Raw genomic sequence first — 26855 nt, 5'->3', positions numbered from 1 at the left:
ATTTAGCTACGTAGTTAATAAGGGATACTTTTTCATGGAATCGTGAGAAAGAGGACTATGAAGTATTTACATTTTGTTCATTGTGTTGTAGTAAAAATTCATCCCCTTTCCAAACTCAATGAAATAAACTAGCAATAAAGTACTTCTACAGAAGAGGACTCCAGTAAACTTGATCATCTATGAAGCAGTAGGCAGTATTTCCAAAATTAACCCTGTATCTTTTACCTATCGACCGATATACGTAAAGTGAAATCTTTCTCTCGATTTTTCTCGCTGTGTAGATTTCCGTAGTAACAAGTGATACACTGTTCTTGTTTCTCTCACAGTGACCAATAAAAAAGAATTAATGCTGGTTGACAAAGAGTAGTTGTTACTGGAAGCTCATTTCCAAAGAAAATTCTATGGTCGATATAATCGAAAATACATCATCTCAAACGCTAGTAGATTTGTAATTCAGAAATAAATATTCGTACCAATTTTGTATATCTTAGTAGAAAAAAAAAACTTCTTGAAAAACTAAGCTACTGAAGGACTCAAACACTCGACCTCCCGTTTATCATGGATAAGGCATTATATCTTACATTAAACCAGGTATTTTTTTATGTCTTACCTTTAATCTCGACAGTAACACAGACGTCGTAGTGTGAGTCTTTGTTAAACTAGTATCAGTAAGAATATTGGAGAAAGTGCAACAACGATAAACGTCGCTAAAATTGATACAGTTTGAATATCACTATTCATTATTGTAGTTACATTTTTACATTCTAGTTGGTAACATCATAAGAATAATTTAAGAGAACAAACCTGTGTGGCTCCGTAGCTCAGTTGGTTAGAGCGCCAGTCTAGTAAACTGGAGGTCGAGTGTTCGAATCTCTCCGGAGCCTAATAATGCCGCATCTCGGATTATTTTGCTTTTTTTGTCTTTGTTTGTTTTCCAAGCTTTGGTACTTATATATTATTTCTGATAGGTATCCGAGTCCAAATAATTATTAGTTATAGTAATATTAATCAATTATACCAATCTGTCTTTTATATTCTGCATTCAAATTGACTTCTTATATTTTCAACTACGTGACTGCTGGATCCATTAGAAATAGCAGCCCAAATCTATCTCAGTAACCTCAAAATAGGCGCGGGTGTGGCAAGAAATTTGCTTCCCAACCACATGGTTCTGAGTTCAGTCCCACTGCATGGTACTATGGGCAAGTGTCTTCATCTATAACGTCGGGCCAACTAACGTGAGTGGATTTGGAAGACGGAAACTGAAAGACCCCCGTCGAATATCCATATATCTATGTGTGTGTGTGTGTCTTTGTGTCCGTGTTTGTCCCTCTATCACCGCTTGACAACTGGTTTTACTGTGTTTACGTCCCCGTAACCTACCAGTTCGATAAAAGAGGCCGATAGAATAAGTACTAGGCTTTAAAAAGCTAAGTTCCGGGGTCGATTTGTTTGACTAAAAACCCTTCAAGGCGATGCTCCAGCATAGCCGCAGTCAAATGACTGAAGCAAGTAAAAGAATAAAAGAACAGTGTTTATAATGTGCAAAATAGATGAAGTGGTGTTGGAGACAGTGTCTAAGAACAATTTTGCCAGTTGTTAAGATAAGAAAAGTTATTTCTTATTTATTAAGAACCACTGCGATCGTTACCTCGTTAACAAATGGAATCTCGTTCTTTCTCAAAACATCAAAAACATAATTTACACTCATTTCTCCTACCCTCATTGGGGCCACTGGGAATGCTTGAAGATTTTAAAGATAGGTATGGGGTGCTGTCAGCAGATTTTAAACCGTACTTTTAAGAAAATTTAATGTTGCTCTTGGCAACCATGAAATGATTATGAGTCAGATATGTGTCATAATTGTCTGATCAAATTAGATGATTCTGTAAAGGTTCTACTTTGAAGTGATCTCCAAAGTGATGCAAATTTACCCGAATGCGATACTCTGTGATATAAATGTGAGATGGTAGGATACCAATAAAGGTTTTATTATTATTGCTTTCCATAGTTTTGGGCTGAAGGCTCAATGAGCCCTCCGGAGGTGCTATCTCAAACGTCCGCACAGAGTGCGGCTTTTAATCTAGTATAAGATATAATGTCGTCTTCGTTGTTGTGAGCTATCGTATTGGACATAACAGTACAATGTTCATCATTAAAAACGGTAAAGAAATGACGAACGAAGTTTTACGTAACAATTTGATTCGCTATAACCGCGCTTGTTGTGCAACAGGTGTGATAGGCTAATGGAAAATATGCGGGTATAATGGTGGATCGTACATGCGCTGTCAGTATTCTACGTTCACATGCTTCATCACTCCACTACTGTAATCGTTATACTCACCGGTGCATGTTCCCGCACGACCTTGCCCTTTGCCATACACCCATTCCCATCTCGGACGGTGGCTGAGCATTATAAGGCATGGTTGCTTTTCATGGTAGCGGTTATCAATTCGCGGAGGTTTACCTAGGTACAAAACAACGCTCACATGCACTTTGGATTTCTTCCGCAATTAATAGTGAACCCCAAAAAAGCTAGCTATATTAATGCATATATGCACAACCGTAGTATATGAAAAATTCGAAATAAATATACAATGTATCTAGTTATATTAAATTTGTTTACTTCAAAACGAAGTATTCTAGTTCAATAAATTGAGAAGCCGTCAGATTGACGAAGTGCAGACTTGATGACGCAGGAATGTCTTCTCTGGATATTACGGCTGGTTTTAAATTACCGTACGAAGTTTCAAAGTAAATAACTGTTGCCAAAATTCCCAACAATATTGGCGAAGAGTTGATATTGCCTTGCTGCAGAGATATCATATCGAATGTGCTAGGAAGTTCTGAAATTCAGAAGCTGAAGCATGTCTTTCACAAACGATACTGTTAGCACGTGAATAACTGAGCTGTCTGACAACATTCTGTTGCAGTTGGTCTCTAGCATTCACAATTCGCTTTTGAACTTTTTCGTGATCTAGCTTGATGAAAGGACGGATGTTTCCAACTTAACCCAACTTTGCGTCTATGTACGTTATGTACATAACACTCACTTGAAGGACGAATTCCTGTTTTGGAAAACCCTCAGCACCAAAACAACCGCAAAAGAAATATTTAACAAACTGGAGAAATTTTTTGAGGTACATAATATCAGCTGTCAGCTGGGAACATGTCATTAGCATGTGCACCGATGGCGCTCCGGCGATGCCTGATTGCCGTTCCGGTTTTTAGATTTCAGTGAAAGAAAAATCCCCAGGTGCTATTGATAAACACAGCACAATTCATCAACAAGCACAAATGGTGAAAACTATGCCTGATGAGTTAAAGAATGTTCTGAATTACGTGAACTTCATCAAAGCGAACGCACTCAAATCCCGTCTGTCCGCCGTGTTGTGCAAAGAAATGCTTCTGTTGCACTCACAATTGAGATGGCTTTTGAGAGGAAAAACAATAAACAGGGTCTTCATTCTACGAAAACAAGTCTACGATCTTTTACAAGATTCGAAACCAGATTTTCTTGCCAAATTCTCCGATGTTCGTTTTCTGATCTGCTTGGCATTTTTGGCGGTCATATTCAAGTTAGTGAATGCCGTCAATCTTTCACTGCAAGGGAGAGATAACTATGTTTCATTCTCATGAAAATCCAACTACTTCCAAAATGAAGCTTGAACTTTGGCACCCCAATGTTGGTTAGAAAGAACTTTGCATCATTTCCTCAACTAAACGTGTTTATTGATGCATAAGAGCTTCAAGTCGATGACGATATCATTGAACCCATGAAACAACACGTGTCAATATTTAGCAGAGAAATATTCTTTATATTTTCCTGATCTTCATGACTTTCACAAATACTGCCGCTCTATCAGGAATCCATCCCTTTGTGTTCTCTGTTAGCGATCTACCAACAGAAGACAATTTAATTCAAGAGTAGTTCATTGATTTGGTCAATGATCGAGATGCAAAATGTTTTACCGTGAAATCTACTGTTCTGACTTTTGGATTGAAATGGCACGGTCGTATACTGATGTCGCAAAGATGTCTCTTAATATATGGTGCCATTTCCAACCACCTATGAGTGTGAGACCACGTTTTCCACTTTGCTTGCCATCAAAATAAAGACACGAAATCGACTAGATGTTACACTAGAAATGAGGTTTGCCTTCTCTAAAACAGAGCCGAACGTAGAAGAGCTGGTTACTTAGCTATAAATAAAATGACAAACCTTCAGGGAAGGAGAAGACGGTGTAGCTTTCCGTGCACTCAAGTGATCCAATTGGCAGAAGCGTCTGTACACTTTGAGATAATATTACAATTCTGCGGGAAATATCTAAATTAGTTGAAATGCACCTCTTGGATAATCTGTATGAGGAATGACATGACAATGTGAGGATAGCATCACAAAGGTGATGCTAAAAATTCGTGAACCACTGTCATGTATATATATATATATACCGTAGTTTTCGGTGTATGACCTGCAGTTTCTTTCTGTCAAATAGGCATGAATGGGTCTTACGCAGTTGTTAATACAAGATGCTCGGGATATTTTCGGACTGTTTTCGTTTCTCATTTCTTTTGTAACTAACTGATTCCCCATTTTTTCATGTGTATTTATCGTATCCCAGTGGGCACTGCGTGAATTAAGTTGTCATTTTCGAGGTGACGGGTCTATGGGCAGTGCAGTTCATAGTCCGGAAATTATGGTGCGCGAATGTATGTCATTTTTTTTTTCATGTTAATTATCCTGCAATTTATAGGGGACTGCGAATCATCGAGAAAACTGTAAGGGGACCGGCACATAAAATGTTTTGAAAAGTTTGAGAACAACATCCATCTAACCTGAATTTGGAGCCACATCATATCAGCGTCTTTAAAGTATTGTGACGTCAACAATGGTAATTTCAGTGTAAAAAGAATACTTACATAGAAAATGTACTTAGCAATTATATTGATGTTCATTGTTCTTAGGTGATACCACGTTACATTATCCACTCTTCTCTTTTTACGTTCGTATCTTTTTTAATATTAATCAACAGAACATTCTTACTAGAACTTCTTTATAATTGCTATAAAGAAAACAGGAGAGAGATACAGCCGTAAATCCTACTTTAATTTAAGATATAATGTCGTCTTCTTCGTCGTGAGTTATATTAGACATAATATATTGTTCATCATTGATGACTAACGAAATGACGAATGAAGTTTTACGTGAATACTTGATTCGCTGGAAATAGCAGCTGTTTGAATAAATCCTTTTTCAGCAAGATCAAAATTGTTACTGTTTTCGTCCTACCATATTTACTGAAGGAAACAATGAAATACTAACGTAGATATAATCGATCATATTCCACTGCAAGTTTTTGTGGCTTTGTGTGCATTTTAAACACCAATACCCGTATCAATCTCTCTTGAGAAAAAAGAATAGAAACCAAATTGAGTAGGTTCCAGAGTGATTCGAACACTCGGTTTCTCGCTTACTAGACTGAAGCTTTAAACAAATGTGACACGTGACCACGTGGAATTGTGTGTTCAAATTATTATGTCATTGAGGATTACAAGGAAAACCTATACGGCAACTGCACTGCCTCTAAAGCCTCTGTTTACTTAAGTGGAGATTACAGGAGAGACATACATCAGTGCAGCAACTCCCGGACCACATACGATACATACAGTTCTATATGGAAAGTTGCATTGGACATTCAAATACAATCTTCAATGTTGGTTTCAAGTTTTGTCACAAGGCCACCAATTGCAAGAAGGAGTAAGACGATACAACTGGAACTCCTTTTATCGACCCAGGAAGAATGAAAGACAAAGTCGAGCTCAGTTGAATTTGAATTGAGAATCTAAAGTCGGGCGAAATGCTGCTAAGCAGCATTTTGTCCGGTGAGGTAACCAATCTACCAGTTAGCTGCTATAATGCAATATTCGTTTCAAATTTTGGAAGAAGGCCAGCAATTTTGGGCGAAGTCCAATATGTCATGCGCAAGCATTTGTGATTCTGTACGCATTTCAGGGACCAATATATCCATCAAAATCATATGCTCTATGGGGCAAACAGAAAAAAAGATATTACATAACCAACAGGTTCCGGTTCAGGCTCCGGAGGGACTCGAACACTCGACCTCCAGTTTACTAGACTGGCGCTCTAACCAACTGAGCTACGGAGCCAGGTTGCAAGCAGTCTTTCAATTATTATTGTTATGTCTTCAATTATAGCATAAAAAATTTCAATAACGTTACTACGTGGGAAACTCATTTTACTGACCAACTTATAAAGTCTGTGGTTTCGTCAAATCGTTACAAGGTCTTCAACATATTTACATACAGTTCGGGGTTCATAACCCTCCCCGCTCTACTTTGGTTTCTATCCTTTAGGTTTCTCTAAAATTTAGAAACGCTGACACTCTTAAGGTCGATATAATCCATTATAGACACCTGTTTATGTATCAGGGATTTAGGAAAAGAGATGACAAACCTTCAGGGAAGGAGAAGACGGTGTGGCTTTCCGTGCACTCAAGTGATCCAATTGGCAGAAGCGTCTGTACACTTTGAGATAATATTACAATTCTGCTGGAAATATTTAAATTGGTTGAAATGCACCTCTTGGATAATCTGTATGAGGAATGACATGACAATGTGGGGATAGCATCACAAAGGTGATGCTAAAAGTTCGTGATCCACTGTCATGTATATATATATACCGTAGTTTTCGGTGTATGACCTGCAGTTTCTTTCTGTCAAATAGGCATGAATGGGTCTTACGCAGTTGTTAATACAAGATGCTCGGGATATTTTCGGACTGTTTTCGTTTCTCATTTGTTTTGTAACTAACTGATTCCCCATTTTTTCATGTGTATTTATTGTATCCCAGTGGGCACTGCGTGAATTAAGTTGTCATTTTCGAGGTGACGGGTCTATGGGCAGTGCAGTTCATAGTCCGGAAATTTTGGTGCGCGAATGTATGTCATTTTTTTTTCATGTTAATTATCCTGCAATTTATAGGGGACTGCGAATCATCGAGAAAACTGTAAGGGGACCGGCACATAAAATGTTTTGAAAAGTTTGAGAACAACATCCATCTAACCTGAATTTGGAGCCACATCATATCAGCGTCTTTAAAGTATTGTGACGTCAACAATGGTAATTTCAGTGTAAAAAGAATACTTACATAGAAAATGTACTTAGCAATTATATTGATGTTCATTGTTCTTAGGTGATCCCACGTTACATTATCCCCTCTTCTCTTTTTACGTTCGTATCTTTTTTAATATTAATCAACAGAACATTCTTACTAGAACATCTTTATAATTGCTATAAAGAAAACAGGAGAGAGATACAGCCGTAAATCCTACTTTAATTCAAGATATAATGTCGTCTTCTTCGTCGTGAGTTATATTAGACATAATATATTGTTCATCATTGATGACTAACGAAATGACGAACGAAGTTTTACGTGAATACTTGATTCGCTGGAAATAGCAGCTGTTTGAATAAATCCTCTTTCAGCAAGATCAAAATTGTTACTGTTTTCGTCCTACCATATTTACTGAAGGAAACAATGAAATACTAACGTAGATATAATCGATCATATTCCACTGCAAGTTTTTGTGGCTTTGTGTGCATTTTAAACACCAATACCCGTATCAATCTCTCTTGAGAAAAAAGAATAGAAACCAAATTGAGTAGGTTCCAGAGTGATTCGAACACTCGGTTTCTCGCTTACTAGACTGAAGCTTTAAACAAATGTGACACGTGACCACGTGGAATTGTGTGTTCAAATTATTATGTCATTGAGGATTACAAGGAAAACCTATACGGCAACTGCACTGCCTCTAAAGCCTCTGTTTACTTAAGTGGAGATTACAGGAGAGACATACATCAGTGCAGCAACTCCCGGACCACATACGATACATACAGTTCTATATGGAAAGTTGCATTGGACATTCAAATACAATCTTCAATGTTGGTTTCAAGTTTTGTCACAAGGCCACCAATTGCAAGAAGGAGTAAGACGATACAACTGGAACTCCTTTTATCGACCCAGGAAGAATGAAAGACAAAGTCGAGCTCAGTTGAATTTGAATTGAGAATCTAAAGTCGGGCGAAATGCTGCTAAGCAGCATTTTGTCCGGTGAGGTAACCACTCTACCAGTTAGCTGCTATAATGCAATATTCGTTTCAAATTTTGGAAGAAGGCCGGCAATTTTGGGCGAAAGGGGTAAGTCCAATATGTCATGCGCAAGCATTTGTGATTCTGTACGCATTTCAGGGACCAATATATCCATCAAAATCATATGCTCTATGGGGCAAAAAGAAAAAAAGATAATAGATAACCAACAGGTTCAGGTTCAGGCTCCGGAGGGACTCGAACACTCGACCTCCAGTTTACTACACTGGCGCTCTAACCAACTGAGCTACGGAGCCAGGTTGCATGCCGTCTTTCAATTATTATTGTTATGTCTTCAATTATAGCGTAAAAAATTTCAATAACGTTACTACGTGGGAAACTCATTTTACTGACCAACTTATAAAGTCTGTGATATCGTCAAATCGTTACAAGGTCTTCAACATATTTACATACAGTTCTGGGTTCATAACCCTCCCCGCTCTACTTTGGTTTCTATCCTTTAGGTTTCTCTAAAATTTAGAAACGCTGACACTCTTAAGGTCGATATAATCCATTATAGACACCCGAAGAAATCTGTAACTTTGTGTGTATGTTTTTGAAATCAATATTAGTATCATTCTATCTTGACAAAGAAAAGTAAAAAGAGATATTCCAGAAAAAGCAATAAGCTTCTAGTTCAGTGATTCTCAAACTGGGGTCCTTGTCCCCTAGGTTACCGCCAAGCGATTTTAGGCTTACTGTGAAAGGATGCTGAGTATCATGAAAACGGATGGCTTGAGACTGGTAAGTTTTAAAATTTCTAGATTTTCAATTTTTGGCATGTTATCATCCTTTTTCTGTCGTTGGCCTCAAAAACCCACGCCACTCTAACACGCACATTTGCTAATTACATTTGTTGTACAACAGGTGTGATAGGCCAATGAAAAGTATGCGGGTATAACTGTGGATCGTGCATGTGCTGTCGGTATTCTACGCTCATATGCTTCACCACTCCACTATTGTAATCCAAACGCTTGTATGTCTCTCGCCGTCGCTATCCTCACCGGTACATTTTCCCGCACACCCATTCCCATCACGCATGGTGGCTGGGCTTCATAAGGCTTGGTTGCATTTCATGGTAACGAGTTCCGACAGAACTGTCTTCCCAACGGTTATCAATTTGCGGAGGTTTATCTACGAACAAAACCATCAAAATAAAGTCACGAAATCGACTCGATGTCATACCAGCCATTAGCGTTGCCCTCGCCAAAACAGAGCCGTACATAGAAGAGCTGGTTACTTGGCTGTAAATAAAATAACAGACGGGCTGCTTTTGTGAATAAATAACTTCTTATATAGTTTTTTTTTTTTGCTGTCATGTTATGTATCAGGGATGGCAAACCTTCAAGGAGGAGAAGGCGGTGTTTCTACTAAAGTTGTGGCTTTCCGTGCATACTAGTGATCAAGTTGGCAGAAACGTCTGTTCATTTTGGGATGCTATTACAACTCCGCTGAAAATAACTACATTGGTTGAAATGCACCTCTTGAATAATCAGCATGAGGAATGACATGACAGTAGTGGGGAATAGCATCACAAACTTTGCGGAAGGAGAAGGTTATGTCAAAAGTTCGTGAACCACAGTCATGTGCATATATACACCATAGTTTTCGGTGTATAACCTGCGGTTTCTTTCTACCAAATGAGCATAAATGGATCTTACTCGGTTGTTAATACAGGATGCTCGGTATATTTTCGAACTGTTTTCGTTTCTAATTTGTTTTGTAACCAATTATTCATGTGTATTTATTGTATCCCAATAGGGCATTGCGTGGATTAAGATGTCGTTTTTGGGGTTGCGGGTCTATAATCCAGAAATCACGGTACAAGAATGTATGTCATTTTTTACATGATAATTATCTCGATTTTTGTAGGGGACATCGAGAAAACTGTGAGGGGACCGGCACATAAAATGTTTTGAAAAGTTTGAGAACAACATCCATCTAACCTGAATTTGGAGCCACATCATATCAGCGTCTTTAAAGTATTGTGACGTCAACAATGGTAATTTCAGTGTAAAAAGAATACTGACATAGAAAATGTACTTAGCAATTATATTGATGTTCATTGTTCTTAGGTGATACCACGTTACATTATCCCCTCTTCTCTTTTTACGTTCGTATCTTTTTTAATATTAATCAACAGAACATTCTTACTAGAACTTCTTTATAATTGCTATAAAGAAAACAGGAGAGAGATACAGCCGTAAATCCTACTTTAATTTAAGATATAATGTCGTCTTCTTCGTCGTGAGTTATATTAGACATAATATATTGTTCATCATTGATGACTAACGACATGACGAACGAAGTTTTACGTGAATACTTGATTCGCTGGAAATAGCAGCTGTTTGAATAAATCCTCTTTCAGCAAGATCAAAATTGTTACTGTTTTCGTCCTACCATATTTACTGAAGGAAACAATGAAATACTAACGTAGATATAATCGATCATATTCCACTGCAAGTTTTTGTGGCTTTGTGTGCATTTTAAACACCAATACCCGTATCAATCTCTCTTGAGAAAAAAGAATAGAAACCAAATTGAGTAGGTTCCAGAGTGATTCGAACACTCGGTTTCTCGCTTACTAGACTGAAGCTTTAAACAAATGTGACACGTGACCACGTGGAATTGTGTGTTCAAATTATTATGTCATTGAGGATTACAAGGAAAACCTATACGGCAACTGCACTGCCTCTAAAGCCTCTGTTTACTTAAGTGGAGATTACAGGAGAGACATACATCAGTGCAGCAACTCCCGGACCACATACGATACATACAGTTCTATATGGAAAGTTGCATTGGACATTCAAATACAATCTTCAATGTTGGTTTCAAGTTTTGTCACAAGGCCACCAATTGCAAGAAGGAGTAAGACGATACAACTGGAACTCCTTTTATCGACCCAGGAAGAATGAAAGACAAAGTCGAGCTCAGTTGAATTTGAATTGAGAATCTAAAGTCGGGCGAAATGCTGCTAAGCAGCATTTTGTCCGGTGAGGTAACCAATCTACCAGTTAGCTGCTATAATGCAATATTCGTTTCAAATTTTGGAAGAAGGCCGGCAATTTTGGGCGAAGTCCAATATGTCATGCGCAAGCATTTGTGATTCTGTACGCATTTCAGGGACCAATATATCCATCAAAATCATATGCTCTATGGGGCAAAAAGAAAAAAAGATAATATATAACCAACAGGTTCAGGTTCAGGCTCCGGAGGGACTCGAACACTCGACCTCCAGTTTACTAGACTGGCGCTCTAACCAACTGAGCTACGGAGCCAGGTTGCATGCCGTCTTTCAATTATTATTGTTATGTCTTCAATTATAGCGTAAAAAATTTCAATAACGTTACTACGTGGGAAACTCATTTTACTGACCAACTTATAAAGTCTGTGGTTTCGTCAAATCGTTACAAGGTCTTCAACATATTTACATACAGTTCTGGGTTCATAACCCTCCCCGCTCTACTTTGGTTTCTATCCTTTAGGTTTCTCTAAAATTTAGAAACGCTGACACTCTTAAGGTCGATATAATCCATTATAGACACCTGTTTATGTATCAGGGATTTAGGAAAAGAGATGACAAACCTTCGGGGAAGGAGAAGACGGTGTGGCTTTACATGCACTCAAGTGATCCAATTGGCAGAAGCGTCTGTACACTTTGAGATAATATTACAATTCTGCTGGAAATATTTAAATTGGTTGAAATGCACCTCTTGGGTAATCTGTATGAGGAATGACATGACAATGTGGGGATAGCATCACAAAGGTGATGCTAAAAGTTCGTGATCCACTGTCATGTATATATATATACCGTAGTTTTCGGTGTATGACCTGCAGTTTCTTTCTGTCAAATAGGCATGAATGGGTCTTACGCAGTTGTTAATACAAGATGCTCGGGATATTTTCGGACTGTTTTCGTTTCTCATTTGTTTTGTAACTAACTGATTCCCCATTTTTTCATGTGCATTTATTGTATCCCAGTGGGCACTGCGTGAATTAAGTTGTCATTTTCGAGGTGACGGGTCTATGGGCAGTGCAGTTCATAGTCCGGAAATTATGGTGCGCGAATGTATGTCATTTTTTTTTTCATGTTAATTATCCTGCAATTTATAGGGGACTGCGAATCGTGTTATGTATCAGGGATGGCAAACCTTCAAGGAGGAGAAGGCGGTGTTTCTACTAAAGTTGTGGATTTCCGTGCATACAGTGATCCAGTTGGCAGAAACGTCTGTTCATTTTGGGATGCTATTACAACTCCGCTGAAAATAACTACATTGGTTGAAATGCACCTCTTGGATAATCAGCATGAGGAATGACATGACAGTAGTGGGGAATAGCATCACAAACTTTGCGGAAGGAGAAGGTTATGTCAAAAGTTCGTGAACCACAGTCATGTGCATATATACACCATAGTTTTCGGTGTATAACCTGCGGTTTCTTTCTACCAAATGAGCATAAATGGGTCTTACTCGGTTGTTAATACAGGATGCTCGGTATATTTTCGAACTGTTTTCGTTTCTAATTTGTTTTGTAACCAATTATTCATGTGTATTTATTGTATCCCAATAGGGCATTGCGTGGATTAAGATGTCGTTTTTGGGGTTGCGGGTCTATAATCCAGAAATCACGGTACAAGAATGTATGTCATTTTTTACATGATAATTATTTCGATTTTTGTTGGGGACATCGAGAAAACTGTGAGGGGACCGGCACATAAAATGTTTTGAAAAGTTTGAGAACAACATCCATCTAACCTGAATTTGGAGCCACATCATATCAGCGTCTTTAAAGTATTGTGACGTCAACAATGGTAATTTCAGTGTAAAAAGAATACTTACATAGAAAATGTACTTAGCAATTATATTGATGTTCATTGTTCTTAGGTGATACCACGTTACATTATCCACTCTTCTCTTTTTACGTTCGTATCTTTTTTAATATTAATCAACAGAACATTCTTACTAGAACTTATTTATAATTGCTATAAAGAAAACAGGAGAGAGAGACAGCCGTAAATCCTACTTTAATTTAAGATATAATGTCGTCTTCTTCGTCGTGAGTTATATTAGACATAATATATTGTTCATCATTGATGACTAACGAAATGACGAACGAAGTTTTACGTGAATACTTGATTCGCTGGAAATAGCAGCTGTTTGAATAAATCCTCTTTCAGCAAGATCAAAATTGTTACTGTTTTCGTCCTACCATATTTACTGAAGGAAACAATGAAATACTAACGTAGATATAATCGATCATATTCCACTGCAAGTTTTTGTGGATTTGTGTGCATTTTAAACACCAATACCCGTATCAATCTCTCTTGAGAAAAACGAATAGAAACCAAATTGAGTAGGTCCCAGAGTGACTCGAACACTCGGTTTCTCGCTTACTAGACTGAAGCTTTAAACAAATGTGACACGTGACCACGTGGAATTGTGTGTTCAAATCATTATGTCATTGAGGATTACAAGGAAAACCTATACGGCAACTGCACTGCCTCTAAAGCCTCTGTTTACTTAAGTGGAGATTACAGGAGAGACATACATCAGTGCAGCAACTCCCGGACCACATACGATACATACAGTTCTATATGGAAAGTTGCATTGGACATTCAAATACAATCTTCAATGTTGGTTTCAAGTTTTGTCACAAGGCCACCAATTGCAAGAAGGAGTAAGACGATACAACTGGAACTCCTTTTATCGACCCAGGAAGAATGAAAGACAAAGTCGAGCTCAGTTGAATTTGAATTGAGAATCTAAAGTCGGGCGAAATGCTGCTAAGCAGCATTTTGTCCGGTGAGGTAACCAATCTACCAGTTAGCTGCTATAATGCAATATTCGTTTCAAATTTTGGAAGAAGGCCAGCAATTTTGGGCGAAAGGGGTAAGTCCAATATGTCATGCGCAAGCATTTGTGATTTTGTACGCATTTCAGGGACCAATATATCCATCAAAATCATATGCTCTATGGGGCAAAAAGAAAAAAAGATAATACATAACCAAAAAGTTCAGGTTCAGGCTCCGGAGGGACTCGAACACTCGACCTCCAGTTTACTAGACTGGCGCTCTAACCAACTGAGCTACGGAGCCAGATTGCATGCAGTCTTTCAATTATTATTGTTATGTCTTCAATTATAGCGTAAAAAATTTCAATAACGTTACTACGTGGGAAACTCATTTTACTGACCAACTTATAAAGTCTGTGGTTTCGTCAAATCGTTACAAGGTCTTCAACATATTTACATACAGTTCTGGGTTCATAACCCTCCCCGCTCTACTTTGGTTTCTATCCTTTAGGTTTCTCTAAAATTTAGAAACGCTGACACTCTTAAGGTCGATATAATCCATTATAGACACCTGTTAATGTATCAGGGATTTAGGAAAAGAGATGACAAACCTTCAGGGAAGGAGAAGACGGTGTGGCTTTCCGTGCACTCAAGTGATCCAATTGGCAGAAGCGTCTGTACACTTTGAGATAATATTACAATTCTGCTGGAAATATTTAAATTGGTTGAAATGCACCTCTTGGATAATCTGTATGAGGAATGACATGACAATGTGGGAATAGCATCACAAAGGTGATGCTAAAAGTTCGTGATCCACTGTCATGTATATATATATACCGTAGTTTTCCGTGTATGACCTGCAGTTTCTTTCTGTCAAATAGGCATGAATGGGTCTTACGCAGTTGTTAATACAAGATGCTCGGGATATTTTCGGACTGTTTTCGTTTCTCATTTGTTTTGTAACTAACTGATTCCCCATTTTTTCATGTGTATTTATTGTATCCCAGTGGGCACTGCGTGAATTAAGTTGTCATTTTCGAGGTGACGGGTCTATGGGCAGTGCAGTTCATAGTCCGGAAATTATGGTGCGCGAATGTATGTCATTTTTTTTCATGTAAATTATCCTGCAATTTATAGGGGACTGCGAATCATCGAGAAAACTGTAAGGGGACCGGCACATAAAATGTTTTGAAAAGTTTGAGAACAACATCCATCTAACCTGAATTTGGAGCCACATCATATCAGCGTCTTTAAAGTATTGTGACGTCAACAATGGTAATTTCAGTGTAAAAAGAATACTTACATAGAAAATGTACTTAGCAATTATATTGATGTTCATTGTTCTTAGGTGGTCCCACGTTACATTATCCCCTCCTCTCTTTTTACGTTCGTATCTTTTTTAATATTAATCAACAGAACATTCTTACTAGAACTTCTTTATAATTGCTATAAAGAAAACAGGAGAGAGATACAGCCGTAAATCCTACTTTAATTTAAGATATAATGTCGTCTTCTTCGTCGTGAGTTATATTAGACATAATATATTGTTCATCATTGATGACTAACGAAATGACGAACGAAGTTTTACGTGAATACTTGATTCGCTGGAAATAGCAGCTGTTTGAATAAATCCTCTTTCAGCAAGATCAAAATTGTTACTGTTTTCGTCCTACCATATTTACTGAAGGAAACAATGAAATACTAACGTAGATATAATCGATCATATTCCACTGCAAGTTTTTGTGGCTTTGTGTGCATTTTAAACACCAATACCCGTATCAATCTCTCTTGAGAAAAAAGAATAGAAACCAAATTGAGTAGGTTCCAGAGTGATTCGAACACTCGGTTTCTCGCTTACTAGACTGAAGCTTTAAACAAATGTGACACGTGACCACGTGGAATTGTGTGTTCAAATTATTATGTCATTGAGGATTACAAGGAAAACCTATACGGCAACTGCACTGCCTCTAAAGCCTCTGTTTACTTAAGTGGAGATTACAGGAGAGACATACATCAGTGCAGCAACTCCCGGACCACATACGATACATACAGTTCTATATGGAAAGTTGCATTGGACATTCAAATACAATCTTCAATGTTGGTTTCAAGTTTTGTCACAAGGCCACCAATTGCAAGAAGGAGTAAGACGATACAACTGGAACTCCTTTTATCGACCCAGGAAGAATGAAAGGCAAAGTCGAGCTCAGTTGAATTTGAATTGAGAATCTAAAGACGGGCGAAATGCTGCTAAGCATTTTGTCCGGTGAGGTAACCACTCTACCAGTTAGCTGCTATAATGCAATATTCGTTTCAAATTTTGGAAGAAGGCCAGCAATTTTGGGCGAAAGGGGTAAGTCCAATATGTCATGCGCAAGCATTTGTGATTCTGTACGCATTTCAGGGACCAATACATCCATCAAAATCATATGCTCTATGGGGCAAAAAGAAAAAAAGATAATACATGAACAACAGGTTCAGATTCAGGCTCCGGAGGGATTCGAACACTCGACCTCCAGTTTACTAGACTGGCGCTCTAACCAACTGAGCTACGGAGCCAGGTTGCATGCACTCTTTCAATTATTATTGTTATGTCTTCAATTATAGCGTAAAAAATTTCAATAACGTTACTACGTGGGAAACTCATTTTCCTGACCAACTTATAAAGTCTGTGGTTTCGTCAAATCGTTACAAGGTCTTCAACATATTTACATACAGTTCTGGGTTCATAACCCTCCCCGCTCTACTTTGGTTTCTATCCTTTAGGTTTCTCTAAAATTTAGAAACGCTGACACTCTTAAGGTCGATATAATCCATTATAGACACCTGTTAATGTATCAGGGATTTAGGAAAAGAGATGACAAACCTTCAGGGAAGGAGAAGACGGTGTGGCTTTCCGTGCACTCAAGTGATCCAATTGGCAGAAGCGTCTGTACACTTTGAGATAATATTACAATTCTGCTGGAAATATTTAAATTGGTTGAAATGCACCTCTTGGGTAATCTGTATGAGGAATGACATGACAATGTGGGGATAGCATCACAAAGGTGATGCTAAAAGTTCGTGAGCCACTGTCATGTATATATATATAACGTAGTTTTCGGTGTATGACCTGCAGTTTCTTTCTGTCAAATAGGCATGAATGGGTCTTACGCAGTTGTTAATACAAGATGCTCGGGATATTTTCGGACTGTTTTCGTTTCTCATTTGTTTTGTAACTAACTGATTCCCCATTTTTTCATGTGTATTTATTGTATCCCAGTGGGCACTGCGTGAATTAAGTTGTCATTTTCGAGGTGACGGGTCTATGGGCAGTGCAGTTAATAGTCCGGAAAATTTGGTGCGCGAATGTATGTCATTTTTTTTTCATGTTAATTATCCTGCAATTTATAGGGGACTGCGAGTCATCGAGAAAACTGTAAGGGGACCGGCACATAAAATGTTTTGAAAAGTTTGAGAACAACATCCATCTAACCTGAATTTGGAGCCACATCATATCAGCGTCTTTAAAGTATTGTGACGTCAACAATGGTAATTTCAGTGTAAAAAGAATACTTACATAGAAAATGTACTTAGCAATTATATTGATGTTCATTGTTCTTAGGTGATCCCACGTTACATTATCCCCTCTTCTCTTTTTACGTTCGTATCTTTTTTAATATTAATCAACAGAACATTCTTACTAGAACTTCTTTATAATTGCTATAAAGAAAACAGGAGAGAGATACAGCCGTAAATCCTACTTTAATTTAAGATATAATGTCGTCTTCTTCGTCGTGAGTTATATTAGACATAATATATTGTTCATCATTGGTGACTAACGAAATGACGAACGAAGTTTTACGTGAATACTTGATTCGCTGGAAATAGCAGCTGTTTGAATAAATCCTCTTTCAGCAAGATCAAAATTGTTACTGTTTTCGTCCTACCATATTTACTGAAGGAAACAATGAAATACTAACGTAGATATAATCGATCATATTCCACTGCAAGTTTTTGTGGCTTTGTGTGCATTTTAAACACCAATACCCGTATCAATCTCTCTTGAGAAAAAAGAATAGAAACCAAATTGAGTAGGTTCCAGAGTGATTCGAACACTCGGTTTCTCGCTTACTAGACTGAAGCTTTAAACAAATGTGACACGTGACCACGTGGAATTGTGTGTTCAAATTATTATGTCATTGAGGATTACAAGGAAAACCTATACGGCAACTGCACTGCCTCTAAAGCCTCTGTTTACTTAAGTGGAGATTACAGGAGAGACATACATCAGTGCAGCAACTCCCGGACCACATACGATACATACAGTTCTATATGGAAAGTTGCATTGGACATTCAAATACAATCTTCAATGTTGGTTTCAACTTTTGTCACAAGGCCACCAATTGCAAGAAGGAGTAAGACGATACAACTGGAACTCCTTTTATCGACCCAGGAAGAATGAAAGACAAAGTCGAGCTCAGTTGAATTTGAATTGAGAATCTAAAGTCGGGCGAAATGCTGCTAAGCATTTTGTCCGGTGAGGTAACCACTCTACCATTTAGCTGCTATAATGCAATATTCGTTTCAAATTTTGGAAGAAGGCCAGCAATTTTGGGCGAAGTCCAATATGTCATGCGCAAGCATTTGTGATTCTGTACGCATTTCAGGGACCAATATATCCATCAAAATCATATGCTCTATGGGGCAAAAAGAAAAAAAGATAAAACATGAACAACAGGTTCAGATTCAGGATCCGGAGGGATTCGAACACTCGACCTCCAGTTTACTAGACTGGCGCTCTAACCAACTGAGCTACGGAGCCAGGTTGCATGCAGTCTTTCAATTATTATTGTTATGTCTTCAATTATAGCGTAAAAAATTTCAATAACGTTACTACGTGGGAAACTCATTTTCCTGACCAACTTATAAAGTCTGTGGTTTCGTCAAATCGTTACAAGGTCTTCAACATATTTACATACAGTTCTGGGTACATAACCCTCCCCGTTCTACTTTGGTTTCTATCCTTTAGGTTTCTCTTAAATTTAGAAACGCTGACACTCTTAAGGTCGATATAATCCATTATAGACACCTGTTAATGTATCAGGGATTTAGGAAAAGAGATGACAAACCTTCAGGGAAGGAGAAGACGGTGTGGCTTTCCGTGCACTCAAGTGATTCAATTGGCAGAAGCGTCTGTACACTTTGAGATAATATTACAATTCTGCTGGAAATATTTAAATTGGTTGAAATGCACCTCTTGGGTAATCTGTATGAGGAATGACATGACAATGTGTGGATAGCATTACAAAGGTGATGCTAAAAGTTCGTGAGCCACTGTCATGTATATATATATACCGTAGTTTTCGGTGTATGACCTGCAGTTTCTTTCTGTCAAATAGGCATGAATGGGTCTTACGCAGTTGTTAATACAAGATGCTCGGGATATTTTCGGATTGTTTTCGTTTCTCATTTCTTTTGTAACTAACTGATTCCCCATTTTTTCATGTGTATTTATTGTATCCCAGTGGGCACTGCGTGAATTAAGTTGTCATTTTCGAGGTGACGGGTCTATGGGCAGTGCAGTTCATAGTCCGGAAATTTTGGTGCGCGAATGTATGTCATTTTTTTTTCATGTTAATTATCCTGCAATTTATAGGGGACTGCGAATCATCGAGAAAACTGTAAGGGGACCGGCACATAAAATGTTTTGAAAAGTTTGAGAACAACATCCATCTAACCTGAATTTGGAGCCACATCATATCAGCGTCTTTAAAGTATTGTGACGTCAACAATGGTAATTTCAGTGTAAAAAGAATACTTACATAGAAAATGTACTTAGCAATTATATTGATGTTCATTGTTCTTAGGTGATCCCACGTTACATTATCCCCTCTTCTCTTTTTACGTTCGTATCTTTTTTAATATTAATCAACAGAACATTCTTACTAGAACTTCTTTATAATTGCTATAAAGAAAACAGGAGAGAGATACAGCCGTAAATCCTACTTTAATTTAAGATATAATGTCGTCTTCTTCGTCGTGAGTTATATTAGACATAATATATTGTTCATCATTGATGACTAACGAAATGACGAACGAAGTTTTACGTGAATACTTGATTCGCTGGAAATAGCAGCTGTTTGAATAAATCCTCTTTCAGCAAGATCAAAATTGTTACTGTTTTCGTCCTACCATATTTACTGAAGGAAACAATGAAATACTAACGTAGATATAATCGATCATATTCCACTGCAAGTTTTTGTGGCTTTGTGTGCATTTTAAACACCAATACCCGTATCAATCTCTCTTGAGAAAAAAGAATAGAAACCAAATTGAGTAGGTTCCAGAGTGATTCGAACACTCGGTTTCTCGCTTACTAGACTGAAGCTTTAAACAAATGTGACACGTGACCACGTGGAATTGTGTGTTCAAATTATTATGTCATTGAGGATTACAAGGAAAACCTATACGGCAACTGCACTGCCTCTAAAGCCTCTGTTTACTTAAGTGGAGATTACAGGAGAGACATACATCAGTGCAGCAACTCCCGGACCACATACGATACATACAGTTCTATATGGAAAGTTGCATTGGACATTCAAATACAATCTTCAATGTTGGTTTCAAGTTTTGTCACAAGGCCACCAATTGCAAGAAGGAGTAAGACGATACAACTGGAACTCCTTTTATCGACCCAAGAAGAATGAAAGACAAAGTCGAGCTCAGTTGAATTTGAATTGAGAATCTAAAGTCGGGCGAAATGCTGCTAAGCATTTAGTCCGGTGAGGTAACCACTCTACCAGTTAGCTGTTATAATGCAATATTCGTTTCAAATTTTGGAAGAAGGCCAGCAATTTTGGGCGAAAGGGGTAAGTCCAATATGTCATGCGCAAGCATTTGTGATTCTGTACGCATTTCAGGGACCAATATATCCATCAAAATCATATGCTCTATGGGGCAAAAAGAAAAAAAGATATTACATAACCAACAGGTTCAGGTTCAGGCTCCGGAGGGACTCGAACACTCGACCTCCAGTTTACTAGACTGGCGCTCTAACCAACTGAGCTACGGAGCCAGGTTGCATGTCGTCTTTCAATTATTATTGTTATGTCTTCAATTATAGCGTAAAAAATTTCAATAACGTTACTACGTGGGAAACTCATTTTCCTGACCAACTTATAAAGTCTGTGGTTTCGTCAAATCGTTACAAGGTCTTCAACATATTTACATACAGTTCTGGGTTCATAACCCTCCCCGCTCTACTTTGGTTTCTATCCTTTAGGTTTCTCTTAAATTTAGAAACGCTGACACTCTTAAGGTCGATATAATCCATTATAGACACCTGTTAATGTATCAGGGATTTAGGAAAAGAGATGACAAACCTTCAGGGAAGGAGAAGACGGTGTGGCTTTCCGTGCACTCAAGTGATCCAATTGGCAGAAGCGTCTGTACACTTTGAGATAATATTACAATTCTGCTATAAATATTTAAATTGGTTGAAATGCACCTCTTGGGTAATCTGTATGAGGAATGACATGACAATGTGGGGATAGCATCACAAAGGTGATGCTAAAAGTTCGTGATCCACTGTCATGTATATATATATACCGTAGTTTTCGGTGTATGACCTGCAGTTTCTTTCTGTCAAATAGGCATGAATGGGTCTTACGCAGTTGTTAATACAAGATGCTCGGGATATTTTCGGATTGTTTTCGTTTCTCATTTCTTTTGTAACTAACTGATTCCCCATTTTTTCATGTGTATTTATTGTATCCCAGTGGGCACTGCGTGAATTAAGTTGTCATTTTCGAGGTGACGGGTCTATGGGCAGTGCAGTTCATAGTCCGGAAATTTTGGTGCGCGAATGTATGTCATTTTTTTTTCATGTTAATTATCCTGCAATTTATAGGGGACTGCGAATCATCGAGAAAACTGTAAGGGGACCGGCACATAAAATGTTTTGAAAAGTTTGAGAACAACATCCATCTAACCTGAATTTGGAGCCACATCATATCAGCGTCTTTAAAGTATTGTGACGTCAACAATGGTAATTTCAGTGTAAAAAGAATACTTACATAGAAAATGTACTTAGCAATTATATTGATGTTCATTGTTCTTAGGTGATCCCACGTTACATTATCCCCTCTTCTCTTTTTACGTTCGTATCTTTTTTAATATTAATCAACAGAACATTCTTACTAGAACTTCTTTATAATTGCTATAAAGAAAACAGGAGAGAGATACAGCCGTAAATCCTACTTTAATTTAAGATATAATGTCGTCTTCTTCGTCGTGAGTTATATTAGACATAATATATTGTTCATCATTGATGACTAACGAAATGACGAACGAAGTTTTACGTGAATACTTGATTCGCTGGAAATAGCAGCTGTTTGAATAAATCCTCTTTCAGCAAGATCAAAATTGTTACTGTTTTCGTCCTACCATATTTACTGAAGGAAACAATGAAATACTAACGTAGATATAATCGATCATATTCCACTGCAAGTTTTTGTGGCTTTGTGTGCATTTTAAACACCAATACCCGTATCAATCTCTCTTGAGAAAAAAGAATAGAAACCAAATTGAGTAGGTTCCAGAGTGATTCGAACACTCGGTTTCTCGCTTACTAGACTGAAGCTTTAAACAAATGTGACACGTGACCACGTGGAATTGTGTGTTCAAATTATTATGTCATTGAGGATTACAAGGAAAACCTATACGGCAACTGCACTGCCTCTAAAGCCTCTGTTTACTTAAGTGGAGATTACAGGAGAGACATACATCAGTGCAGCAACTCCCGGACCACATACGATACATACAGTTCTATATGGAAAGTTGCATTGGACATTCAAATACAATCTTCAATGTTGGTTTCAAGTTTTGTCACAAGGCCACCAATTGCAAGAAGGAGTAAGACGATACAACTGGAACTCCTTTTATCGACCCAAGAAGAATGAAAGACAAAGTCGAGCTCAGTTGAATTTGAATTGAGAATCTAAAGTCGGGCGAAATGCTGCTAAGCATTTAGTCCGGTGAGGTAACCACTCTACCAGTTAGCTGTTATAATGCAATATTCGTTTCAAATTTTGGAAGAAGGCCAGCAATTTTGGGCGAAAGGGGTAAGTCCAATATGTCATGCGCAAGCATTTGTGATTCTGTACGCATTTCAGGGACCAATATATCCATCAAAATCATATGCTCTATGGGGCAAAAAGAAAAAAAGATATTACATAACCAACAGGTTCAGGTTCAGGCTCCGGAGGGACTCGAACACTCGACCTCCAGTTTACTAGACTGGCGCTCTAACCAACTGAGCTACGGAGCCAGGTTGCATGTCGTCTTTCAATTATTATTGTTATGTCTTCAATTATAGCGTAAAAAATTTCAATAACGTTACTACGTGGGAAACTCATTTTCCTGACCAACTTATAAAGTCTGTGGTTTCGTCAAATCGTTACAAGGTCTTCAACATATTTACATACAGTTCTGGGTTCATAACCCTCCCCGCTCTACTTTGGTTTCTATCCTTTAGGTTTCTCTTAAATTTAGAAACGCTGACACTCTTAAGGTCGATATAATCCATTATAGACACCTGTTAATGTATCAGGGATTTAGGAAAAGAGATGACAAACCTTCAGGGAAGGAGAAGACGGTGTGGCTTTCCGTGCACTCAAGTGATCCAATTGGCAGAAGCGTCTGTACACTTTGAGATAATATTACAATTCTGCTATAAATATTTAAATTGGTTGAAATGCACCTCTTGGGTAATCTGTATGAGGAATGACATGACAATGTGGGGATAGCATCACAAAGGTGATGCTAAAAGTTCGTGAGCCACTGTCATGTATATATATATACCGTAGTTTTCGGTGTATGACCTGCAGTTTCTTTCTGTCAAATAGGCATGAATGGGTCTTACGCAGTTGTTAATACAAGATGCTCGGGATATTTTCGGATTGTTTTCGTTTCTCATTTCTTTTGTAACTAACTGATTCCCCATTTTTTCATGTGTATTTATTGTATCCCAGTGGGCACTGCGTGAATTAAGTTGTCATTTTCGAGGTGACGGGTCTATGGGCAGTGCAGTTCATAGTCCGGAAATTTTGGTGCGCGAATGTATGTCATTTTTTTTTCATGTTAATTATCCTGCAATTTATAGGGGACTGCGAATCATCTAGAAAACTGTAAGGGGACCGGCACATAAAATGTTTTGAAAAGTTTGAGAACAACATCCATCTAACCTGAATTTGGAGCCACATCATATCAGCGTCTTTAAAGTATTGTGACGTCAACAATGGTAATTTCAGTGTAAAAAGAATACTTACATAGAAAATGTACTTAGCAATTATATTGATGTTCATTGTTCTTAGGTGATCCCACGTTACATTATCCCCTCTTCTCTTTTTACGTTCGTATCTTTTTTAATATTAATCAACAGAACATTCTTACTAGAACTTCTTTATAATTGCTATAAAGAAAACAGGAGAGAGATACAGCCGTAAATCCTACTTTAATTTAAGATATAATGTCGTCTTCTTCGTCGTGAGTTATATTAGACATAATATATTGTTCATCATTGATGACTAACGAAATGACGAACGAAGTTTTACGTGAATACTTGATTCGCTGGAAATAGCAGCTGTTTGAATAAATCCTCTTTCAGCAAGATCAAAATTGTTACTGTTTTCGTCCTACCATATTTACTGAAGGAAACAATGAAATACTAACGTAGATATAATCGATCATATTCCACTGCAAGTTTTTGTGGCTTTGTGTGCATTTTAAACACCAATACCCGTATCAATCTCTCTTGAGAAAAAAGAATAGAAACCAAATTGAGTAGGTTCCAGAGTGATTCGAACACTCGGTTTCTCGCTTACTAGACTGAAGCTTTAAACAAATGTGACACGTGACCACGTGGAATTGTGTGTTCAAATTATTATGTCATTGAGGATTACAAGGAAAACCTATACGGCAACTGCACTGCCTCTAAAGCCTCTGTTTACTTAAGTGGAGATTACAGGAGAGACATACATCAGTGCAGCAACTCCCGGACCACATACGATACATACAGTTCTATATGGAAAGTTGCATTGGACATTCAAATACAATCTTCAATGTTGGTTTCAAGTTTTGTCACAAGGCCACCAATTGCAAGAAGGAGTAAGACGATACAACTGGAACTCCTTTTATCGACCCAAGAAGAATGAAAGACAAAGTCGAGCTCAGTTGAATTTGAATTGAGAATCTAAAGTCGGGCGAAATGCTGCTAAGCATTTAGTCCGGTGAGGTAACCACTCTACCAGTTAGCTGTTATAATGCAATATTCGTTTCAAATTTTGGAAGAAGGCCAGCAATTTTGGGCGAAAGGGGTAAGTCCAATATGTCATGCGCAAGCATTTGTGATTCTGTACGCATTTCAGGGACCAATATATCCATCAAAATCATATGCTCTATGGGGCAAAAAGAAAAAAAGATATTACATAACCAACAGGTTCAGGTTCAGGCTCCGGAGGGACTCGAACACTCGACCTCCAGTTTACTAGACTGGCGCTCTAACCAACTGAGCTACGGAGCCAGGTTGCATGTCGTCTTTCAATTATTATTGTTATGTCTTCAATTATAGCGTAAAAAATTTCAATAACGTTACTACGTGGGAAACTCATTTTCCTGACCAACTTATAAAGTCTGTGGTTTCGTCAAATCGTTACAAGGTCTTCAACATATTTACATACAGTTCTGGGTTCATAACCCTCCCCGCTCTACTTTGGTTTCTATCCTTTAGGTTTCTCTAAAATTTAGAAACGCTGACACTCTTAAGGTCGATATAATCCATTATAGACACCTGTTAATGTATCAGGGATTTAGGAAAAGAGATGACAAACCTTCAGGGAAGGAGAAGACGGTGTGGCTTTCCGTGCACTCATGTGATCCAATTGGCAGAAGCGTCTGTACACTTTGAGATAATATTACAATTCTGCTGGAAATATTTAAATTGGTTGAAATGCACCTCTTGGGTAATCTGTATGAGGAATGACATGACAATGTGGGGATAGCATCACAAAGGTGATGCTAAAAGTTCGTGAGCCACTGTCATGTATATATATATACCGTAGTTTTCGGTGTATGACCTACAGTTTCTTTCTGTCAAATAGGCATGAATGGGTCTTACGCAGTTGTTAATACAAGATGCTCGGGATATTTTCGGACTGTTTTCGTTTCTCATTTGTTTTGTAACTAACCGATTCCCCATTTTTTCATGTGTATTTATTGTATCCCAGTGGGCACTGCGTGAATTAAGTTGTCATTTTCGAGGTGACGGGTCTATGGGCAGTGCAGTTCATAGTCCGGAAATTATGGTGCGCGAATGTATGTCATTTTTTTTTCATGTTAATTATCCTGCAATTTATAGGGGACTGCGAATCATCTAGAAAACTGTAAGGGGACCGGCACATAAAATGTTTTGAAAAGTTTGAGAACAACATCCATCTAACCTGAATTTGGAGCCACATCATATCAGCGTCTTTAAAGTATTGTGACGTCAACAATGGTAATTTCAGTGTAAAAAGAATACTTACATAGAAAATGTACTTAGCAATTATATTGATGTTCATTGTTCTTAGGTGATACCACGTTACATTATCCACTCTTCTCTTTTTACGTTCGTATCTTTTTTAATATTAATCAACAGAACATTCTTACTAGAACTTCTTTATAATTGCTATAAAGAAAACAGGAGAGAGATACAGCCGTAAATCCTACTTTAATTTAAGATATAATGTCGTCTTCTTCGTCGTGAGTTATATTAGACATAATATATTGTTCATCATTGATGACTAACGAAATGACGAACGAAGTTTTACGTGAATACTTGATTCGCTGGAAATAGCAGCTGTTTGAATAAATCCTCTTTCAG

General features: G+C 37.9%; 10 non-coding genes across 10 annotated transcripts; 1 reads left to right on the top strand and 9 right to left on the bottom strand.

Moving 5' to 3' along the window:
- The first annotated feature begins 810 nt into the window (after positions 1 to 810).
- On the top strand, positions 811 to 884 carry Trnat-agu (transfer RNA threonine (anticodon AGU)). The gene has a single exon. It is a non-coding gene; the product is annotated as a tRNA-Thr (tRNA).
- Positions 885 to 6094: 5210 nt separating this feature from the next.
- Positions 6095 to 6168, bottom strand: Trnat-agu (transfer RNA threonine (anticodon AGU)). The gene has a single exon. It is a non-coding gene; the product is annotated as a tRNA-Thr (tRNA).
- A 2182-nt stretch (positions 6169 to 8350) lies between these two features.
- Positions 8351 to 8424, bottom strand: Trnat-agu (transfer RNA threonine (anticodon AGU)). Its single transcript has one exon. It is a non-coding gene; the product is annotated as a tRNA-Thr (tRNA).
- Positions 8425 to 11371: 2947 nt separating this feature from the next.
- On the bottom strand, positions 11372 to 11445 carry Trnat-agu (transfer RNA threonine (anticodon AGU)). The gene has a single exon. It is a non-coding gene; the product is annotated as a tRNA-Thr (tRNA).
- A 2742-nt stretch (positions 11446 to 14187) lies between these two features.
- Trnat-agu (transfer RNA threonine (anticodon AGU)) lies at positions 14188 to 14261 on the bottom strand. The gene has a single exon. It is a non-coding gene; the product is annotated as a tRNA-Thr (tRNA).
- A 2178-nt stretch (positions 14262 to 16439) lies between these two features.
- Trnat-agu (transfer RNA threonine (anticodon AGU)) lies at positions 16440 to 16513 on the bottom strand. Its single transcript has one exon. It is a non-coding gene; the product is annotated as a tRNA-Thr (tRNA).
- A 2171-nt stretch (positions 16514 to 18684) lies between these two features.
- Trnat-agu (transfer RNA threonine (anticodon AGU)) lies at positions 18685 to 18758 on the bottom strand. Its single transcript has one exon. It is a non-coding gene; the product is annotated as a tRNA-Thr (tRNA).
- Positions 18759 to 20937: 2179 nt separating this feature from the next.
- Positions 20938 to 21011, bottom strand: Trnat-agu (transfer RNA threonine (anticodon AGU)). The gene has a single exon. It is a non-coding gene; the product is annotated as a tRNA-Thr (tRNA).
- A 2179-nt stretch (positions 21012 to 23190) lies between these two features.
- Positions 23191 to 23264, bottom strand: Trnat-agu (transfer RNA threonine (anticodon AGU)). The gene has a single exon. It is a non-coding gene; the product is annotated as a tRNA-Thr (tRNA).
- Positions 23265 to 25443: 2179 nt separating this feature from the next.
- On the bottom strand, positions 25444 to 25517 carry Trnat-agu (transfer RNA threonine (anticodon AGU)). Its single transcript has one exon. It is a non-coding gene; the product is annotated as a tRNA-Thr (tRNA).
- Positions 25518 to 26855: the final 1338 nt, after the last annotated feature.

The sequence above is a fragment of the Octopus bimaculoides genome, chromosome 1, assembly GCF_046866305.1.
Source record: "Octopus bimaculoides isolate indiv1 chromosome 1, ASM4686630v1, whole genome shotgun sequence".
NCBI lineage: Eukaryota > Metazoa > Mollusca > Cephalopoda > Octopoda > Octopodidae > Octopus > Octopus bimaculoides.
Note: the sequence above shows the minus strand (reverse complement) of the source record. Positions and strands in the feature narration are given on the sequence as shown.